General features: G+C 43.0%; 1 protein-coding gene across 6 annotated transcripts in view; it reads left to right on the top strand.

Moving 5' to 3' along the window:
- Positions 1 to 19,014, top strand: part of abca2 (ATP-binding cassette, sub-family A (ABC1), member 2) — a 576,571-nt gene that overhangs the window by 232,380 nt on the left and 325,177 nt on the right. The gene's annotated exons all lie outside the window — the stretch shown is intronic.

The following is a 19,014-nucleotide window of genomic DNA, read 5'->3' as shown; positions in this document are numbered from 1 at the left end:
AGCAGTTAGTGTCATGCCTAACCTTCAAACATAGCCCTTAAGACAAAATAAAATATTCTGGACATAATTTATAATGTGGATTATTTTCTTTTTAGAGGAGCTTTTTCTGATTTTCAGTTTTACACTCTGTCCTTCAGCAAGCAACCAAAGTAAATCTGGCAACTGTCAACCCAAATATTTCCTCCGCATTATGTTGGCCTGTTTCACTGCCATGATTGCAATTGTTTTTGGAGTACTGAATGAACTACAAGGACCCTCTGTTTATTTAAGATAATACAGGTAGATCTTGACTGTGTGATAGTGTAAACGGGTGATAGTATAAATCATTGATGTATACCACAAAAAGAAAGGGACATACAACTTGCTGCAGTAGTATGCAGAACCCCACTGGAAACAGCCTACTATTCCCAAAGGTCGTCGACCATTACTCTTAGCTTTGTAACACTGAACCATTTCAGATCTAACTTGCCACCTTCCCTTGAATCTCATGGGCTGTTACTTTTTTGACCAGCCTCCCATGTCGATAGCCTTGCTAAAGTCCATGTGGACAATATCAAAGACCCTACCCTCCTGCTATTCCTCATTGACTCCTTTCAGCAAGTAAATCAGATGTGATCTCCACTCAAGAGATGCATGCTGACTCCCCTTGATTAATCTGTGTCTTTCTAAATGAAGATTTATACTGACCCTCAGAACTTTCCAATAATTTACCACAACCGAGATGAGGCTTATTGGCCTGTAATTACTCAGTCTACTTTTTTCTCCCTTTTAAACAATAGAGGTGGGTTCAATTTAAGTTGGTTTACTTGAACTTGGTGTTTCTGGTGTCACTTTTTTGATCCTCTGTGCCTTTTTGAACATAGCACTGGCTGTTCTTTATATGCAAGTGTCTGATCTGAGATCAGCGATTAATTACAGCTTAGAATGAATCTCCTGTAGGTTTTATCACTTGTACATCTAAAACTAGGTATGACTTGCAAAAATACTTTTTACTAATTCAAATGTTCATTAGCTTGCATTTATATGTAATTCACTTACAAGGCCATTTTTATTCATTGTCATGACTTTTGGTCCCTCCCTTCTCTCATCATTTCCCATTCAGTTTTTTTGCCTATTGTCATGATGTAGTTGCAGGCTCAGGTCTTTGCCCAGCAAGTTTCTGAATCTCTCTCTCAGCTCCGTCAGCACCTTTGCACTTATTATGGATTTAAAATGGGGAGTGGTTATAACATTCTAATGGTGTGCCTGTAAGTATAATGTTTTGCCACCTGACATGATGTGATCATCACCAAAGTCCTTTATGTCAGTTCCAACAGCAGCACTTAACCTTTATCAAGTGCGTTTCATAAGGCCCATCGTACTCACATTAGGTCCCATTGATATCCATATTTTCATGTTCCCTTTTGTTCCTGGCTGGCACTCCTACCTTTCACCCTCTATTCCTGGGCTCATCCAAAACTCTGCTGCCAGTATCCTAACTCTCATCAAATCTCATTCACTCATCACTCTTGTGGTCACTGGCTTACATTGGCTCCTGGTTCAAGCAATGTATTGAAATTCCCATCTTTGTGTTGAAATCCCTCGATTGTACCCCCATTCCAGCCCTCTAACATAGGCCATTTAGCCCCTCAAGCCTGTTCCATCATTCAATGAGATTACGGCTGAACTGTGACCTAACTCCATATTTTATAAAATAAATACAAAAAATGCTGTAAAAACTTCAGCGGATCAGGCAGCATCTGTGGAGAGAACAGAGTTAACATTTCAAGTCGAGGTGATCTTTCATCGGAACAACTGTTAACTCTGTTTCTCCCCACAGATGCTACCTGATCCAATGAGGTTTTTCCAGCATTTTTTGTTTTTATTTCAGATTTCCAGCATCCACAGTATTTTGCTTTTGACCTATTTTAATATACCTGCCTTCATCCCATAACCCTTGATACGTTTGGCTAATAGAAGTCTATCAATCTCTGTTTTAAACATCTAACATCAATTACTGTTAGGGGAAAAGAGTTCCAAAGTTCAGCACCCTTTGCATGAAGGAGTTTTTCCTAGTTTCACCTCTGAAAGATTTGGCTCTAATCTTTTTGACTATGCCCTCTAGTTCTCGACTCACTCATTAGTGCTTTCGTTCAATGCACCTGATCCGTTTCCCTTAATATCTTGAAAACTTTGGTCAAACCAGCTATTAACATTCTAAATTCCAATCCAGTTTGTATAGTCTTCCTGGGTCTCTGCTCTCTCCAATTCTGACTTCTTGTGCATCCCAATTTTCATTGCCCTACCATTGGCGGCCGCACTTTCAGCTACCTGGGCACGAAGCTCTGGAGTTCCCTCCCTAAACCTCTTTACCTCCCTACCTCTCTCCTCTTGTAAGACACTCCTTAAAATCTACCTCTTTGACAGAGCTGTTGGTCATCTCTCCTTACATCTCCTTATGTGGCTCCTCACCAAATCTTATCTGATAGTACTCTTGTGAAACACCTTGGGAACTCTGTAAAAGGCACAATATCAGTGCAAGTTGTTTTTGCCGAGCAGTGTGGGTGCTGCTCCTGGGGCTCACTGCTCTCACCAGTGCTTTCAGTTCAACGGCAGTATAGCTGCCACCTCTGATGCTGTCTGTCTGTTCCCTGTGAACTTCGAATAAATGGCTAGCCTGATCATTGGGCCATATGCTGCCTGCTGTCACTACTCTCACCTGATTGCTATCTGGCCTGCCATCCCCGTTCGCTGGTCTTGCAGTCCTGCTGCCTTGACTCTCTGCCAGTACCTGCAACAGCTCCATGGTAACCAGAGGGAAAAGCCAGCTGTCAGAGCTGCTTCTCCCATCGCTATTGATCAGCCTTAGATTTAATTAATTTCCTAGTGAGGTTCCACTATACATTAAATTACTATTCCCAGTATATAACAAAAACCTTAAATTCATTAATTGCCTCTGCGTGTCACCATGGCAGTTCAGTAAAAAGAGCACTGAGTTATGCTGCTATAATTCAATGTAATAAAAGAAACAGTTTTAATAAGTTGTATTAGATAACCCAGTGGTAAAGATACAGAAAGTAGTTGACAGAATGTATGTGAATGACTTGTATGAATATAATGTTCTTGTAACCTCAGTTCATCCGAAAGCACTTTACAGCCAATGAAGTACTTTTGAAGTATAGCCACTGTTGTGACATGTGTAGGATATGTGGCAACCAATTGGCAAACAGCAACGTGAAAATGACCAGATAATCTGCTTTAGTGATGTTGGCTGAGGGATAAATATTGATCAGAACATCAGGGAGAACTTCCCTGCTCTTCCTTGAAATAACGCCTGAGAGAGAGTCTCATCTGAAAGAGAGCACCTCTGGCAGTGCAGGGTGTAGGAGAGGAGATCTAAAATTTCACACACACTCCCCCAAAAAACATTGGTGAAACATTCATTTCAATCAGCAGATCAGTCACAGTTGAACAGTTGCCATATTGCAAAAGGATGATGGGGGAAATCATGAAAAGCCATCATTAGTTTCCACAAATAGGGACTGTGACTAGGCATGATGAATCACCATTAAATATTCACTTCAGTGCCAAGTGAGGGATCTTTCATCCAAGGAAGTGATTTCTTTCTCTCTGTGCTAACCATTTGTTTGTTTACCAAAGGTAGTTGTTGCATGTGGTTATGTATGATTTCCAGTTTTCAAGTCAGAATTAACTTATATTTAATGCATTCCTGGAAATGTGAGCCCACAATGTTTTTGCTACAGTGTATGATACTAAAAGTTGCCATAGTAAGATTTGAAAAAAAAACAACACAAAAAAGACTGCGGGGCTCAAGTATTGGCAAATCCCTTGTCAGTTCAGCTTCATATTCCAGATAACAGCGTTTGAGATTTTTAAGCAGCCAATGCAAGGTTTCCCATACTGGTATGATGCACACATCAACAGAAACCATGCACTGTCTGTTCATTGCAATATAAATAATGATTCTTTGCTCTAGGCTTGAAGCAGGACTGAGGAAGATTGCAAAGATCAGGCAAGTTAATGGAAGCATTTCACAGCATTAATATCAATGAATGAAGCCAGGTGAAACTGATTTTAAAAATTGTGTATTTCATAGTCCAACACCACAGTAAGGAATATACCCTCTATTACATTCTGATGGAAAGCTGCTCTGTTATTTAATCATGGCAATATTGTAATCTTGACTCATATTCCACTTTGAGTGTATTTCTATTTTTCTATCAACATTTCTAATCACTTAATATGTGATGAAATCTGCATTTGAGCAACCAGTGGGGAAACATGCATATATTGTTGTCTGCTTGATGAATGTTCTGGTGAGTGCGCTGACTTTGGTTTCAAAGCCAGTATTTTTTATGAGACCCTCCCCTAACTGAAAGAGAAACTAAAACTTCAGGTTTCTGGGAAAGTAGGTTGGTAACTTTGTATTCCTGGCTGTGATATCAGATTTTTGGGAAATCAGAATGTGACCTCAGGTTGCTAAGGAAATGCAGGCTGATTGAATCCATAAGGAACACACACACAGCTGTTAGCGAATGCATTTCAGCAGGAAGTCAAAGCAATCTGGCTGCAGAGAGCTGTGTGTACGAGACAACTAAAAAGATTGAAATTTGAACACTATCATGAGTTGAGCTAAGGAGATTCTGTAGAAGTGCATCCTTTTGGTGATGACCACATGCCTGGAACTTGGATGGAGTAAAGCTGTGGTCAGAGGGGACTTGATGACAATGTTCTGTGCGAAGAAAAGGAGTAGAACTCTACCTGAGGAAGACAGAGTTGTAAAGGACTTGGTGGCTGAACATGGTGTCATAAGTGCTAAGGGGACTGCCAGTAAATCCGTGAGATCTATCTTTGTTGTATCAGTTATTTAAAGGTTAATTTATGGTTTCCAGTGACTACCATTTGACTGTTAGTTCATTTTTAATTTATGTTGAATTTGCCTTGATTGTAATGTAAATGTATAAAAAGTGAAAGCTTGTCCATCGGTTTCTTCCATTAGGGTCAATGGGTGATTTTGGTTCCTCTCGGTTATCGGTCTCCATGGGGATCATAACAAATATCATTAAGTACTTCATGACACAATACTGAATATCTGCTGGATGGTGTTGGTTGTTATGGATTGACAATCTTAGAGTTCAGCTGCTGGGCAGGTAATTTGAAGAATAAATGCAGCATAGATTTGGGGCAGTATTTTGTTGGCTCCAGGAGTCCTGGAAAAGAAGCCTTTGTGGGCCTAATGATCCCCCCTGTTGGGGAGGGGATTGCCCCTTCTAATCTTCAGACCCCTGAATTTTCCATTTTTGTTTAGTTACCTATTGGAATTGAGATCCCCTGCCTGCCATAGCAACCTCCACCTCTCCTGGTGGTGCTGCTGAGGCTTCAGAGCTGCCAGCTCTTGGAGTGGGTGCTCACCCACTCTCCTTAATTGGATGATGGGCTCACAGGCAACCAATTAGGAGGCTGCCTGAGGTAGAATTGCCAAGGCAGCCCTACTCCCAACATCAGAGTCCCGAAGTCTGGGTTTAAATTGAGGCCTTTGGTTTCATAAGAACATAGGAAATACGAACAGGAGTAGACCATTCGGCCCCTTGAGCCTGCTCTGCCATTCAGTAAGATCATGGCTGATCTTCTTGTGTTTTGACTTCCACGTTCTCATCTAACCCCGATAACCTTTGATTCCCTTGCCTAACAAGAATCTATCTACCTCTGCCTTAAACGTATTCAACGACCCCGCCTCCACCACCACCTGAGGCAGAGAATTCCAAAGTCGCACAACCCTCTGAGGGAAAAAATTTCTCCTCATCTCTGCCCTAAAAGGGCGACCCCTAATTTTAAAGCAGTGCCCCTTAGTTCTGGACTCACCCACAAGAGGAAACATCCTTTCGACATCCACCTTATCAAGGCCGTTCAGGATCTTGTATACTTCAATCAAGTCACCCCTCACTCTTCTAAACTTCAGTGGAAACAAGCCCAGCCTGTCCAACCTTTCCTCATAAGGCAACCCACTCATCCCAGGTATCAATCTAGTAAACCTCCTTGAACCGCCTCCAATGCATTTACATCCTTCCTTAAATAAGGAGACCAAAACTGCACACAGTATTCGATGTGCGATCTCACCAATGTCCTGTACAACTGAAGCATAAAACCTTACTTTTATGTTCAGTAATAAAGGATAGCATTCTATTAGCCACCTTAATTACTTGCTGTATGTGCATACTAACTTTTTGTGACTCGTGTACCAGGATACCTAGATCCCTCTGCACCTCAGAATTATGCAGCCATTCTTCATTTAATTAATACTCTGTTTTTTTGTTCTTCCTGCCAAAGTGAACAACTTCCTAATTTCCCACATTAAACTCCGTTTGCCAGATCTTTGCCCGCTCACTCAACCTATCTATATCCATCTGCAACCTCCATGTCCTCTTCACAGCATACATTCCTACCTATCTTTGTGTCACCCGCAAATTTAGCTACCATGTCTTCACCCCCCCTCATCTAAGTCATTGATGTAAATCATAAAAAGTCGAACCAGAAAAAGACCCATTTGTGCATACTGTCTGCTTTCTGCTAGCCAGCCAATCTTCTATCCATGCTAATATGTTACTCACTACACCATGCGCTTTTTTTTTTGGAATAATTTTTGATTTGGCACCTTATCAAATGCCTTCTGGAAATCCAAGTACAGAATGTTTACAGGCTCCCCTTTATCCACCGCGCATATTACTCCTTCACAAAACTCCAATAAATTGGTTAAACACGATTTTCCTTTTACAAAACTATGCTGACTCTTCCCAATTACCTTGAGCTCTTCTAAGTGCCCAGCTATAACCTCCTTAATGATCAATTCTAATAACTTCCCCACGACAGACTTCAAGCTAACTGGCCTATAGTTTCCTGCCTTCCCCCCTCCTTGAATAGAGAGGTTATATTTGCTACTTTCCAATCTGATGGAACCTTTCCAGAATCTAGCGAATTTTGGAAAATTAACACCAGTGCATCGGCTACCTCATTAGTTACCTCTTTTAAGACCTGAGGGTGTAGTCCATCGGGACCCAGAAACTTGCCAGCCTGCAGCTCCATCGATTTGTTCAGTATCATTTCCCTAGTGATTTCAATTTCACCAAGTTCCTTTCTCCTGTTCACCTCCTGATTTGCAGCTATTACTCGAATGTTTTTTGTATCCTCTATAGTGAACACAGAAGCAAAATATTTGTTAATTTCTTCCGCCATTTCCTTATTACCTACTATTAACTCCCAGTTGGCTCTTCAGTTTATGGGACCATTTGAAATGTTTGGACTATAGTTAATTTTTCTTGGAGGTGTCCATGTCAAAGTGAATATTTTCACCAGTATAATACCACTCTCATCTGGTTCTGTTTCTACTGAGGGTGAAAAAATCTTGCTGTGAGATCTTGTGAGCTGTTTACTACTGAGTACTCCCTGATGACAGGCCTACACAGATGCTGTGGGATAGCGAGAAGATGTTCAGCAGGTATATGTCCTTGGGCTGCTGCAGCACATGCCAGGGGTCAGACACAAATGAATCCCTCTATCACCAGCATGGATTGTCCTAGCCTCAAATATTAACTCCAGTCCTGGCTCTTGTACCTTTCCAGTTTTGTTTGCTCCATCATCAACAGCCATGTCTTCAGCTGCCTAGGCTCTAAGGTCTGGAACTCCCTCCCTAAACCTCTCCACCTCACAACCCCTTTCTCCTCTTTTAAGTCACTTCTTAAACCCATCGCTTTGATCAAGCTTTTGGTCACCTGTCCTATTATCTCTTTATGTGTCTTAGAGTTAAAATTTTGCCTGATAAATAAAACTCATTTGAATCACCTGGGGACAATCTTGCTACATTAAAGGTGCTATGTAAATGTAAGTTGTTGTATGTTGTGTTAGGCTTGCTTTACAGTGGTATTGGAGTGCAAGTTCAGCAGTTTGTATTGGAATGTTAGGTAAATAGAATGGAATATAATATTGTTGTATTTTATGTACTGTGTATTTTTCAGATGTAAAAGCAAAATACTGCAGATGCTGGAGATCAGAAATAAAAACAAAGTGCTGGAAAAACTCAGCAGGTCTGGCAGCATCTGTGGAGAGAGAAACAGAGTTAATGACCTGAATTTCACCCTCCCCCGCCAGCGGCCTTTTAGGTGGGGGGGCAGTGTGAAATTGAAGGAACGGGATTCCCTCCAGGTTCCAGCCTGCCCGGACCACACAGCAATTTTACGTTGGAATGGGCCTCGGACGGGACGCCCACCCTTTCCCCAATTGAGGCCCTTAAGCAGCCAATTATTGGCCAACAAAGGGCCGTTACCTGCCCAGCCTCAATTTTTAGGCTGGTGGGAGAATTTACCTGGTGTGGGGGAAGCACAAAAATGAACTGGCTTAGAGCTCAGGTGGGAGTGGGTGCAGGGGGGCACCTCCATTAGAAGCTCCTTCCTGACAGTAGGCACTGTCACATCGCCCCTAAGGTCCAGTAGCCACTGGACCTCCCTCTCCCCCACCGGCCTTTCTCCCCTGACACCCTGCTGACCCCCACTTGCCCTTTGTGCCCCTCTGAGGCTTTCCCTACCCTCCCTGCCCTGGGACCCCTTAAACTTACCTTGTCCTTTGGTCCTGGGACTTAGGCTCAGGGATGTTGAAGCACTTCCTCTTCAGTCCACTGCAGCTTTTGTCGCTTAGGAATTGGAGAGCTGCCGGCCAATCTAATTCAAGGGTGGAATGGCTGTGGGGCACTCGGAGTCGGGAGGGGTGTGTTCCCTGCTGTCTCTCTGGATGGTGGGGCGGAAGCCCTGCTTTCTGAAAAACACAGGCCAATGTTTCGAGTCCGATATGAGTCTGGAGTTCTGAAGAAGTCATATTGTACTTGAAACATTAACTCTATTTCTCGCTCCACAGATGCAGCCTGACCTAAGTTTTTCCAGCACTTTCTGTTTATATTTCTGATGTGTTGTGTCTTCCATTGGGACCCTATTTATAATGTAGTGCAATATTAATGAAAGACATAAAAAATACAATTCTGCAGTGTAGAGAGCATATGCATGCAATGTTGACTCATTGCCATGACAGTATATTATTGTTGAGCTGAATCAGAAGTTCCAACAGGAAGGTCGAAATCCATTAGCAGACAGCCTATTGGTAAGATGTTGCCAAAAGTAAGATGGCCTTAAAACCATTGTTAATTCCCATTCTCCAGAACATTTCTTTTTGCCAGAGATGGCTCTGTGCACCAGAACATTGTGCTGTGTGAAAACTTTGATTTTCAGTATACTTAAAATCATCTGGTGTAGGGAATTCTGTTTCCCCACCTTAGTTCGATCTGAGATTTGAGGGCAACATTGACTTCAAAACTCAACTTATTCTGTTTAATCAATTATTAGGTTTATTTAACAACTCAATTATACAATCCTGTAAATCCTTAAAAGGGAAGGGAAGGGTAGGGAAAACAAATCCAGAGCTCCCTAGATGGAAAAGGAGATAGAAATTAAGATAAAGAAGAAAAAGTGCGCTTGTGACAGGTGTCAGGTAGAAAATACAACTGAGAACCAAGAAGAATGCAGAAGGTTTAGAGGGAGGTGAAAAAGCAAATAAGGAGAAGCAAAGATGGATCATGAGAAAAGGCTGGCAGCCAACATTAAGGGGAATCCCAAAGTCTCCTATCGGCACGTAAATAGTAAGAGGGTGGTAAAAGGAGGAGTAGGGCCGATTAGGGACCAAAAAGGGATTTACACATGGAGGCAGGAGGCATGGCTGATGTGTTAAATGAATACTTTGCATCTGCCTTTACCAAGGAAGCAGGTGCTGCTGAGGCCACATTGACAGAGGAGGAAACTCTGTCACTGGAAGGGTTGAAAATTGATAAGGAGGAAGTGTTGGATAAACTGTCAATACTTAAGGTTAACAAGGCATTAGGACCGGATGAGATGCATCCAAGGATATTGAAGGAAGTAAGCGTGGAAATTGCAGGGGCATTGGCAATAATCTTTCAGTCTTCCCCAGACTCATAGGGGAGGGGTGGGGAGGTGCCAGAGGACTGGAGAATTGCAAACATTACACCCTTGTTCAAAAAAGGTTGTAAGGATAAGCCCAGCAATTACAGACCAGTCAGTTTAACTTCGGGTGGGGAAGCTTCCAGAGAAGATTATTCGGGAAAGAATTAGTCACATGGAAAAATGTGGGTTGATTAGGCAGAATCAGCATGGATTTCTAAAGGGGAAATTGTGTTTAACTAACTTGCTGGAGTATTTTGAAGAGATAACAGAGAGGGTTGATGAGGATAATCCTGTTATTGTGGTGTACATGGACTATCAAAAGGCATTCAATACAGTGACACACAAAAGACTTATGAGAAAAGTTCTAGCTCATAGAATAAAAGGGTACAGTAGCAAAATGAATATAAAACTAGCTGAGTAATAGGAAACAGAGGCTAATGGTAATGGATCATTTTGGGCTGGATTTGTAGTGGAGTTCCCCAGGGGTTGGTATTGGGACCCTAGCTTTTCCTGATCTATATTAATGATGTAGATCTTGGTGTGCAGGGGACAATTTCTAAGTTTGTGGATGATAGAGAACTTGGAAGCATTGTAAACTGCGAGGAGGACAGTGTAGAACTTCAAAAGGACATAGACAAGTTGGTGGAATGAGCAGATAGGTGGCAGATGAAGTTCAATGCAGAGAAGCGTGAGGTAATTCATTTTGGTAGAAAGAACATGGAGAGGCAATAAAAAATAAGGGGTACAATTCTTAATGGTGTGCAGGAGCAGTGGGACTTGGGTGTATATGTGCATAGATCATTTAAGGTGGCAGGACAGGTGGGGAGAGCAGTTAATAAAGCATACACTTTCCTGGGCTTTATTAATAGGGCCCTCAACTTCTTTGCATCCGGCTCTTTCCAGGTGTCAGGGGGGATCTGTGTGGAGTCTCCCAATCAGCTGTTCATAGTTGCATCAAGCTGGTGACATAAACTCTGTTCAGGCAGGAATTGACTTTAATTCATTTCTGTAAGGACAAGGCCAGCCAGACTGAGCGAGTCAGAGGCTTTGCAGCAATTGCTGGGTTCCCCCGCATCCTGGGTGCAATTGACTGAACACGTGGCCATCAAGGCGCCAGCGGGTCAGCTGGGTGCCTTCATCAACAGGAAGGGATTCCACTCCATGAAAGTGCAGATAGTGTGCGACCATATGATGCATATTCTGCAAGTCTGTGCAAGGTTCCCGGGCTGCTGCCATGATGTGCACATCCTGAGGCACTCCCAGGTGCCGAGGCTCTTCAGTGCTCCAGCCCGACTGGATGGATGGCTGATGGTTGACAAGGGCTATCCCTTGAAAAGGTGGCTTATGATGCCTCTCAGCCACCCTAGAACAGAGGCAGGGCAGCGTTATGACAGGAGCCATGCCTCCACAAGAGCGATGATAGAGAGAACCATAGATCTTCCGATACCTGGACTGTTCAGGGGGAGCACTACTAGACCCCCCCAGAGCGGGTGTCACTGATAGTAGTTGTATGCTGCGCTCTCCACAATCTGGCACTGGCAAGGGGGGACCCACTGGAGGAAGAGGATCTTGGCACAGTTGCACAGGCCACAGATGATGAATCCAGTGGTGAGTCAGAAGAGGAGCACAGTGAAGAAAACACTGAGCGTGTGGAGGCAGGGACACCAGGGATGCCTTGATCCATCGGTCTTTCAGCTAGGCTGCCAAATAAGCGCTACCATCTTGTGCCAGAGCAGCCGCCTCCATCCTGGATGTCTGAAATGACCCTTTCCTTTGAACCCAAAGTCCACTCAGTGCCTGTGCAATAAAGTTTCGAGCCACCCATGTCCAACATTGGTACCCTGTGCCACATTAAATGAAAAACGTGAAGCATACTCAGGCCATTACGACAAAAGAAAATTTATCTCATGTTGACAGTCAGAACAAATTAACAGAACCTTCTTTGGTCTTAAACCCAAACCATTTAAAATAAACAAAACTGAAGATCACCCGTGACCAGTCCCTCTTGTGCTCATGGTACCATTAACTTACCCTTGCGAGTGCTGCGTCTTGGCGCTCCCCCCTCACTGGCACTGGCATTGGAGACACACTGATCCATGCCAACACGGTACTCACCCTTCCTGAGCACAGCAGGTCGTTAAACCTCTTGTGGTACTGGACCCAGGTGTGCCGCACAACATCATGGCTGCTGACCAGCGCTGCCACCTCCTCCCAAGCTCTTTTTGTAAGATGCGGTGGCCTCCTCCTTCCATCTCTGGGGACAAGAGTGTCCTTCCTGGCAACCACTTCCTCCAGGAGGACCATGAGGCACTTATCAGAAAATCGGGGGGCTGAATGCCTGCCTGACCTGCCCTCCCATCTGGCATCTGCAGTCACATTTGAATCCATAATTTTTAATCTCCTGCTGACAACACCGAAGATGTCTTCATTGCCAGCAGCCTTCCATGGCCTGACTGTGCCATTTTTAAATCGGCCGCTGGGTCACCATTGGACCTGGCGGCCGACAGGCCCCCGCCTCCGCCTGCACCTTCCCAACCATTAGGGAGCCGCTGTTCACGCTTGGTGGGCCTTAATTGGCCCAACAGCTTGAAATCGCAGTCAGGGGCCAATCGCGGGCAGCAGCCCATTCCCCGGCTGCTCCTGGGCCCACCGACCACGCCAGACTCAAAATCCTGCCCGTAGAGCGTAAGAGCAGGGAGGTTATGCTGAGTTTATATAAGACACTAGTCAGACCTCAGCTGGAGTATTGGTTACAGCTGTAGACGCCACACTATAGGAATGATGTGATTGCAATGGAGAGAGTACAGAAGAGGTTTACATGAATTGTTCCAGGGACGAAAAACTTCCATTATGAAGATGGATTGGAGAGATTGGGATTGTTGTCCTTGGAGAGGAGAAGGCTAAGAGGAGTTTTGATAGAAGTGTTCAAAATCATGAGGGGACTGGATTGGGTAGATGGGGAGAAACTGTTCCCGCTTGTCAAGAGATCAAGAATGAGAAGGAACAGACTTAAAGTGATTTGCAAATGAAACAAATGTGATGTGAGGAAAAAGTTTTTCACACAGTGGAGTGGTTTGAGCCGGGAATACCTGGAAGTTTGGTGGAGGCAGGTTCAAACGGGGCATTCAAGAGGCCATTAGATGATTATTTGAATAGAAACAATGTGCAAGGGTATGGGGAAAAAGCAGGAGAATGGCACAAAATCATGATGCTCATTTGGAGAGCCGGTGCAGACATGATGGGCTGAATGGCCTCCTTCAGCGCCGTAACAATTCTGTGATTCTGTAATGCAATGCCCACTACAGAGGCTCTACTATAAAATTGCAGTTGAATGCCCTCTAATTGCCCCAGGATACAACTTGCAATCGTCTGCAAGAGGTAAGGACAGCTTGATTGTAATCTTCGGGTAGCTGACTGGATACCTTGGCTGTAGCAGTGAACTCCGGAGATCATTGTCTTTTTATACCCTTACAGGAGTCAAGAGTTGAACTGACATGGCTCAGTAAGTTATGTTGCCCATCTAGCTGCCATGCTATTTAGTCTTTGTGGTTAGTCAATTTTGTTGAAATCTGTGGGTGAAATCCATCGGTTCCCTTATCTTCTGTGTTAACCATCTCAGTTGTGATGATGTGGTTTCGCTCCAACTGATATCATGGCTATGTCTTGGCCTTCATGTCAAGATAAGGTCACCCCTAGACCCTGCAGTTAGATAACGTGTTTGAAAGATGTTGTGCTTGAGCTGGTTTGCAGCTTAGTTCATGTTGCAATAATAGTAGAAAGAAAATCAGAGAGATGCAATGATGTAAAGTATTACCAGTAGGATGAATGGTGTTGAAACAGCCAAAGATGAAATAGAAGGAGATGGAAGAGTCATAGTGGACTCAACACCCAACATGTCCCAACCAATGCAAAGTCACAATCAACAAAACTACAAAGCCAGTGCAGATGAATGCAAATGAGAAGAAATTGTGATCCAACTTTACAGTGCTGAGGTCAGTTTGCACTTTGAGAACTGTGTCTGATTCTGGATGATGAGTAAAGGAGGAGACACCAAGGCCCTGGAGGCAGTGGAGAGAAAAGTCATGATGCTGATGCTTTGTGTCAGGGGTCTGAATTGTGAGATAAGACTTCAGTTTTTCAACCTGGAAAAGAGATATGGCTTCAAGCCAGAAAAAGGTAAATTTATGAACAAAAAGCAAAACGCTGCGGGTACTGGAGTCACGCAGCAAAAACAAAAAGTGCCTGAGCAACCTACCAGATCAGGCAGCATTGTGAAGAAAACAAAAGTCAATTGACATTTCAGGTGTGAACCCTTTGCCAGAACTGATGGATTAAACTGGGTTGAATAGCTTTCCTTGTCCATCAAGATGAACTTGATTCATTCTTGTAAGTAATATGAGCATTGACAATGCAACTAATTCACCTGATCATCTAGTGTTGAAATATGAGCCCTATTACTGACTTTAGTCATTGGGTGATCACTAGATGCTGTTCTTATGTTATTGCTTATCAAGCTGCAAATGGATTTGCGGTCAAAGATTAGTCATGATCCTGTTGATTAGAGGAGCAGAATCGAAGGCCCAATGGGCCTACTCCTGCTGCTATTTCTTATGTCCTTCGGTTATTAGCTCTCTGGGAGCATGGAGCTCCAGGGAAAACCAGAGGTTACAAGTGCCAATTTCCTCATTCTTGCTTATTCCACCAGACCATGTTGGAAGCCATGTTTGCACTGTTTCTATGGGAAACTTGCAGTATTCATAAGAGATTGGGACCAGAATGCTATTCAAGATGCAGAATACGTCTCTCACCTGTTTGGTTCCTATGATGAACAATTATCTAGGTAGAGTGGCTGTAACACTGTTGTAGAGCAGGTTGGTACAGCACGTTAGATGGTCCAATGAGCTAGGCTCCCTTGGCTGTAACAACAAACCCCTGAGATCACCAACTTTTTATATCCCTTACAGGGGTCAAGAGTTGAACTGACATGACTGAGTAAAGGATGTTGCCTGTCTGGCTGCTGTGCTATTTAGTGTTGTGGTCTGAAGGGTGAATAGTATTCTCTTTGCAACAACAACAATTAATATTTCTATAGCACCTTTAATATAATAAAACGTCCCAAGCGTTTCACATTATTAAACAAACTGACACCAAACTACATAAGGAGATATTAGGTAAGATAACCAAAAGCTTGGTAAGTTTTAAGGAGAGCCTTAAAGGAGGAAAGCAAGCTAGAGAGGTGCAGAGGTGTAGGGAGGGAATTCTAAAGCTTGTTGCCAAGACAACTGAAGGCACGGCCACCAATGGTGGAGCAATTATAATAGGGAATGCAAAAGATGCCAGAATTAGAGGAGCGCAGATATTTTGGCAGGTTGGAGGAGGTATAGAGATAGGGAGGGCAAGACTATGGAGGCATTTGAAACAAATATGAGAATTTTAAAATCAAACCGTTGCTTGACTGGGAGCCAGTGTAGGTCAGCGAGCACAGGTGTGACAGGGAAATGGGACTTACTGCGAGTTAAAAAATGGTCAGCAGAGTTTGGGATGGCCTCAGTTTACAGAGGGTAGAATGTGGGAGACAAGCCAGGAGTGCATTGGAATAATTGAGTTTAGAGGTAACAAAGACTTGAATGAGGGTTTCATTAGCAGATGAACTGAGACAGAGGAGAGGGTGCAGTCAGGCAATGTTATAGAGGAGGGAAATAGGCAGTCGTAGTGATGGCGCGAATATGAGGTTGGAAGCTCATCTCGATAAAATGCGACACCAAGGTTGCTAACAGACTGGCTTAATCTCAAACTGTTGCCATGGGGAGGGATGGAATTGGTAGCTAGGGAATGGCGATTGGATCGGGGACCAAAAACAATGGCTTCAGTTTTCCCAATGTTTAATTGTAATATTTAATTGCAGCTTGCATGGGAGAAAACCCTGTAACTGTACGACACCACACGTGGCCTAGGATAATGTGACTTGATGCTATACTTGAGTGTATTGTAGACTTTAATAGTGAAAATCCCAGGATAATTACCCTTGGGCTAATAGAACCGAAATATAGTGTAGCTAAGAAAACAAAAGCCAGATGGTGCTTCCTTAAAAGCGACTGATCGCTTTCAAAGTGAGCTGGGACCACATGTTTATTGCATTATTCTCTGGCTGACAGATGAAGCAAAGTGTGACCTTGTTTACAGACAGAATGTAATCACTTCTGTGTCTGCTAAATTATGCTAATAAAGTAAATTGACGTCCTTATCCATCAGATAATGGCCAATTGCTTGACATGACTACAAAAGCCATTGCAATCAATATTTGTTTTTGCCAACTAGCTGAGACCATTTAATTTATTGACAATGTGCAATAGGCTGTTCAGAGATAGAGCCAGTGGACTCTTGATCATACATGCTAAAGCATACAGTCTCTAACAAGTACATTGGTACATTTAAGAGGTAAACTTCATGAGCCAATAGAAGTGGCACGAGACCTAGGTAAAACTTAAGTAACAAAGTATGCAAAAGGGTTTGATGCATGTTTTGGTTATTAAGAGCAAGACTCGTTCTTTATATTTAATTATTTCAGGGATGAGAGGTTACAGTTACGAAGATAGGCGTCAAAAATTAGGGCTTTTCTCAGTGAAACAGAGTTGGGATGGGGTGGGGAGTGGTGGAAGTGAGGTGCTTTAATGAATGTTGACAAATTGAGAAGTTTTTAAAGGGTAAATAGGAATTGTTTTGTTCCAACTACCCGGTGATGAGGTGAAATTCAGGTTTATTGCCAGCAGGAAATAGGAGGAAGTTAGAAATTGTCTTTTTCAGCAGAGGATTATTAGAAGATAGAATACTTTACAAGTAGCTTTTGAGATTGAAATTGTTACAGAGAGAATTTGATAGGTTTATGGAAAAGGAAGACTATAAAAAAATGCAGCAAAAGGGTGTTAAATGGAATTGAAACGAATATCTGGTGAAGACCTTCTAATGGCACAATTTCATCACGCCTGGTGACTCCCATCTCTGCTGTAATTTCTGTTAGTTTTTTTCCTTTCTCGTTGAGGTCTCTTGTGTCATGTTTGCCAGAAGGATGGTTGGTCTGCATTATATTCATTCATTTAGAACAACAATGATATCTGTATCTGTCCAAATTGACCCTGGTCATTGCTGGGACCACCGTAAAAATGACAAATTGTCACAATCGGCAATAGAATCCCAACGGCGGTTCTGATCTGACAAGTGCAGTTGCCTCTTGTGCAAACATGGGACCTTACTCTAAGTATTGATGGGTACTGCCTGAAGGGAGGGTTCTTCAGTTCCGAGAAGCTTTACTGCTAGCATTCTGTACAGTATTTCTGGATTGATAATGTATGTTGTAGGAACTATTTATTCCTGGAGTCTCTGCATTAAACATTGTGAACTACTCTGTACCTGCTTTAGTCATTAGCTCATAGAATACTGACAGTACTCTCTGATGTTAGAGCAAGGGGCTCTTAGCTAGCCCAATAGACATTTTGGTCTTGCACTATGCTGTCATCAGGAGAAAGAAAAGTATTTTCTTTGCAGTTTGTCAAACAGTTCTCCAGTATTCCATGACTGAGTGACTGTAGGCTTTATACAAGCTGCTTGATCGGCACCCCATCCACTTGCTTAAACATTAATTCTCTTCACCACCTGCTCACTGTAGCAACAGTGTGTCCCATCTACAAGATGTACTGCAGCAACTCACCAAGCCTTCATCAATGGCACCTTCCAAACCCAAGACCTCTTAACACCTTGAAGGACAAGGGCAACTTGCAGATATGGGAACCTGCAAGTTGCCCTCTCAGCTACGCAGCATCCTGACTTGGAACTGCGGCACTATCATTCCTTCACTGTTGCTGGGCCAAAAACCTGGAGTTCCCTTCCTAACAGCACTGTGGGTGCACTTACACCAGATAGACTGCAGCGGCTCAAGAAGGTGGCTCACCACCTCCTTCTGAAGGGCAATTAGAGATAGACAACTAATGTTGGCAACGCTCACATCCCATGAACGAATAAGAAAAAAAGAATCAGTTCTTGCCAACTGGAAATCTTCTCTTTTTTCCACTTCAAGTAAGTTATGTTTTGCCAGACATTTTCTATTGTTCAACCCGAACAAACTTGGAAAATAGTGCAATAACAATGGTTGGATACAACTGGGATCATCAGTAAATCCTGGACAGATTTATTATGGCTGTCAACATTTGGTGAATAGTTTGATATACTTCACGAATCCATTTATAAAGACTAAGGAGGGGAGGGAAGCCAATGTCAAGACTTCGATTTTTCATAAAATGTATCAGATTTGGACCACCAACAACAGTATGCCTCATGTGAAACTGCATAGGCAATCTGAGGTATGAAATGCAGTTTCTGATGATTAACCAGCGCTCTTCACATTGAAGTTAACAAAGCTCCAAAGTACAATTTTGTACCGAGAATGAGCTCTTCTGACTCTTGTTGTGGTCATCTGATTTCCAGGTTTTGCCGTAGAAATAATACTGAGGCTGTCACTGTTCACCATTATTAAAGAGTAAATTGGACAGCAACTTCCATCAAATGCAATGCACAGGAAATCGCTGTCCAAGTTAGCCTGCTCCTCCAGAAGCTTTGCTAAGAGACTCAGCGTTGAAACACATGGAAGGTGTTGTTCACTTACCCACTAGATGCCTTCTAAACACACCAGCAAACATTAGGGCTTGTCTAATCAAGAGTAAGTGAATTTTTAATGCCATGTTAAGTAGTTGCTTGGTAGTACAGAATGGTATTCTAAATAGCTGTTTGGTAGCACAGAACTTGAGTAATGCTGAAAGAAGAGACATGTCAAAGCTTTTTGTCTTGCACTCAGTAGGACACTTCGCAAGAATACCAACATAAGGGGAAAACAACAATTTATACTGTATGTGAAGAGAGTGCTGATTCGTTGGCAAGTGGACTCTTATTGGTAGAGGTGTTGCCGTGGAGAATGCACCAGTGATGGTGATTGACAGTTAACTGACAAGCATTGATTGAAATTTAAATG

The sequence above is a fragment of the Cetorhinus maximus genome, chromosome 10, assembly GCF_964194155.1.
Source record: "Cetorhinus maximus chromosome 10, sCetMax3.hap1.1, whole genome shotgun sequence".
NCBI lineage: Eukaryota > Metazoa > Chordata > Chondrichthyes > Lamniformes > Cetorhinidae > Cetorhinus > Cetorhinus maximus.
Note: the sequence above shows the minus strand (reverse complement) of the source record. Positions and strands in the feature narration are given on the sequence as shown.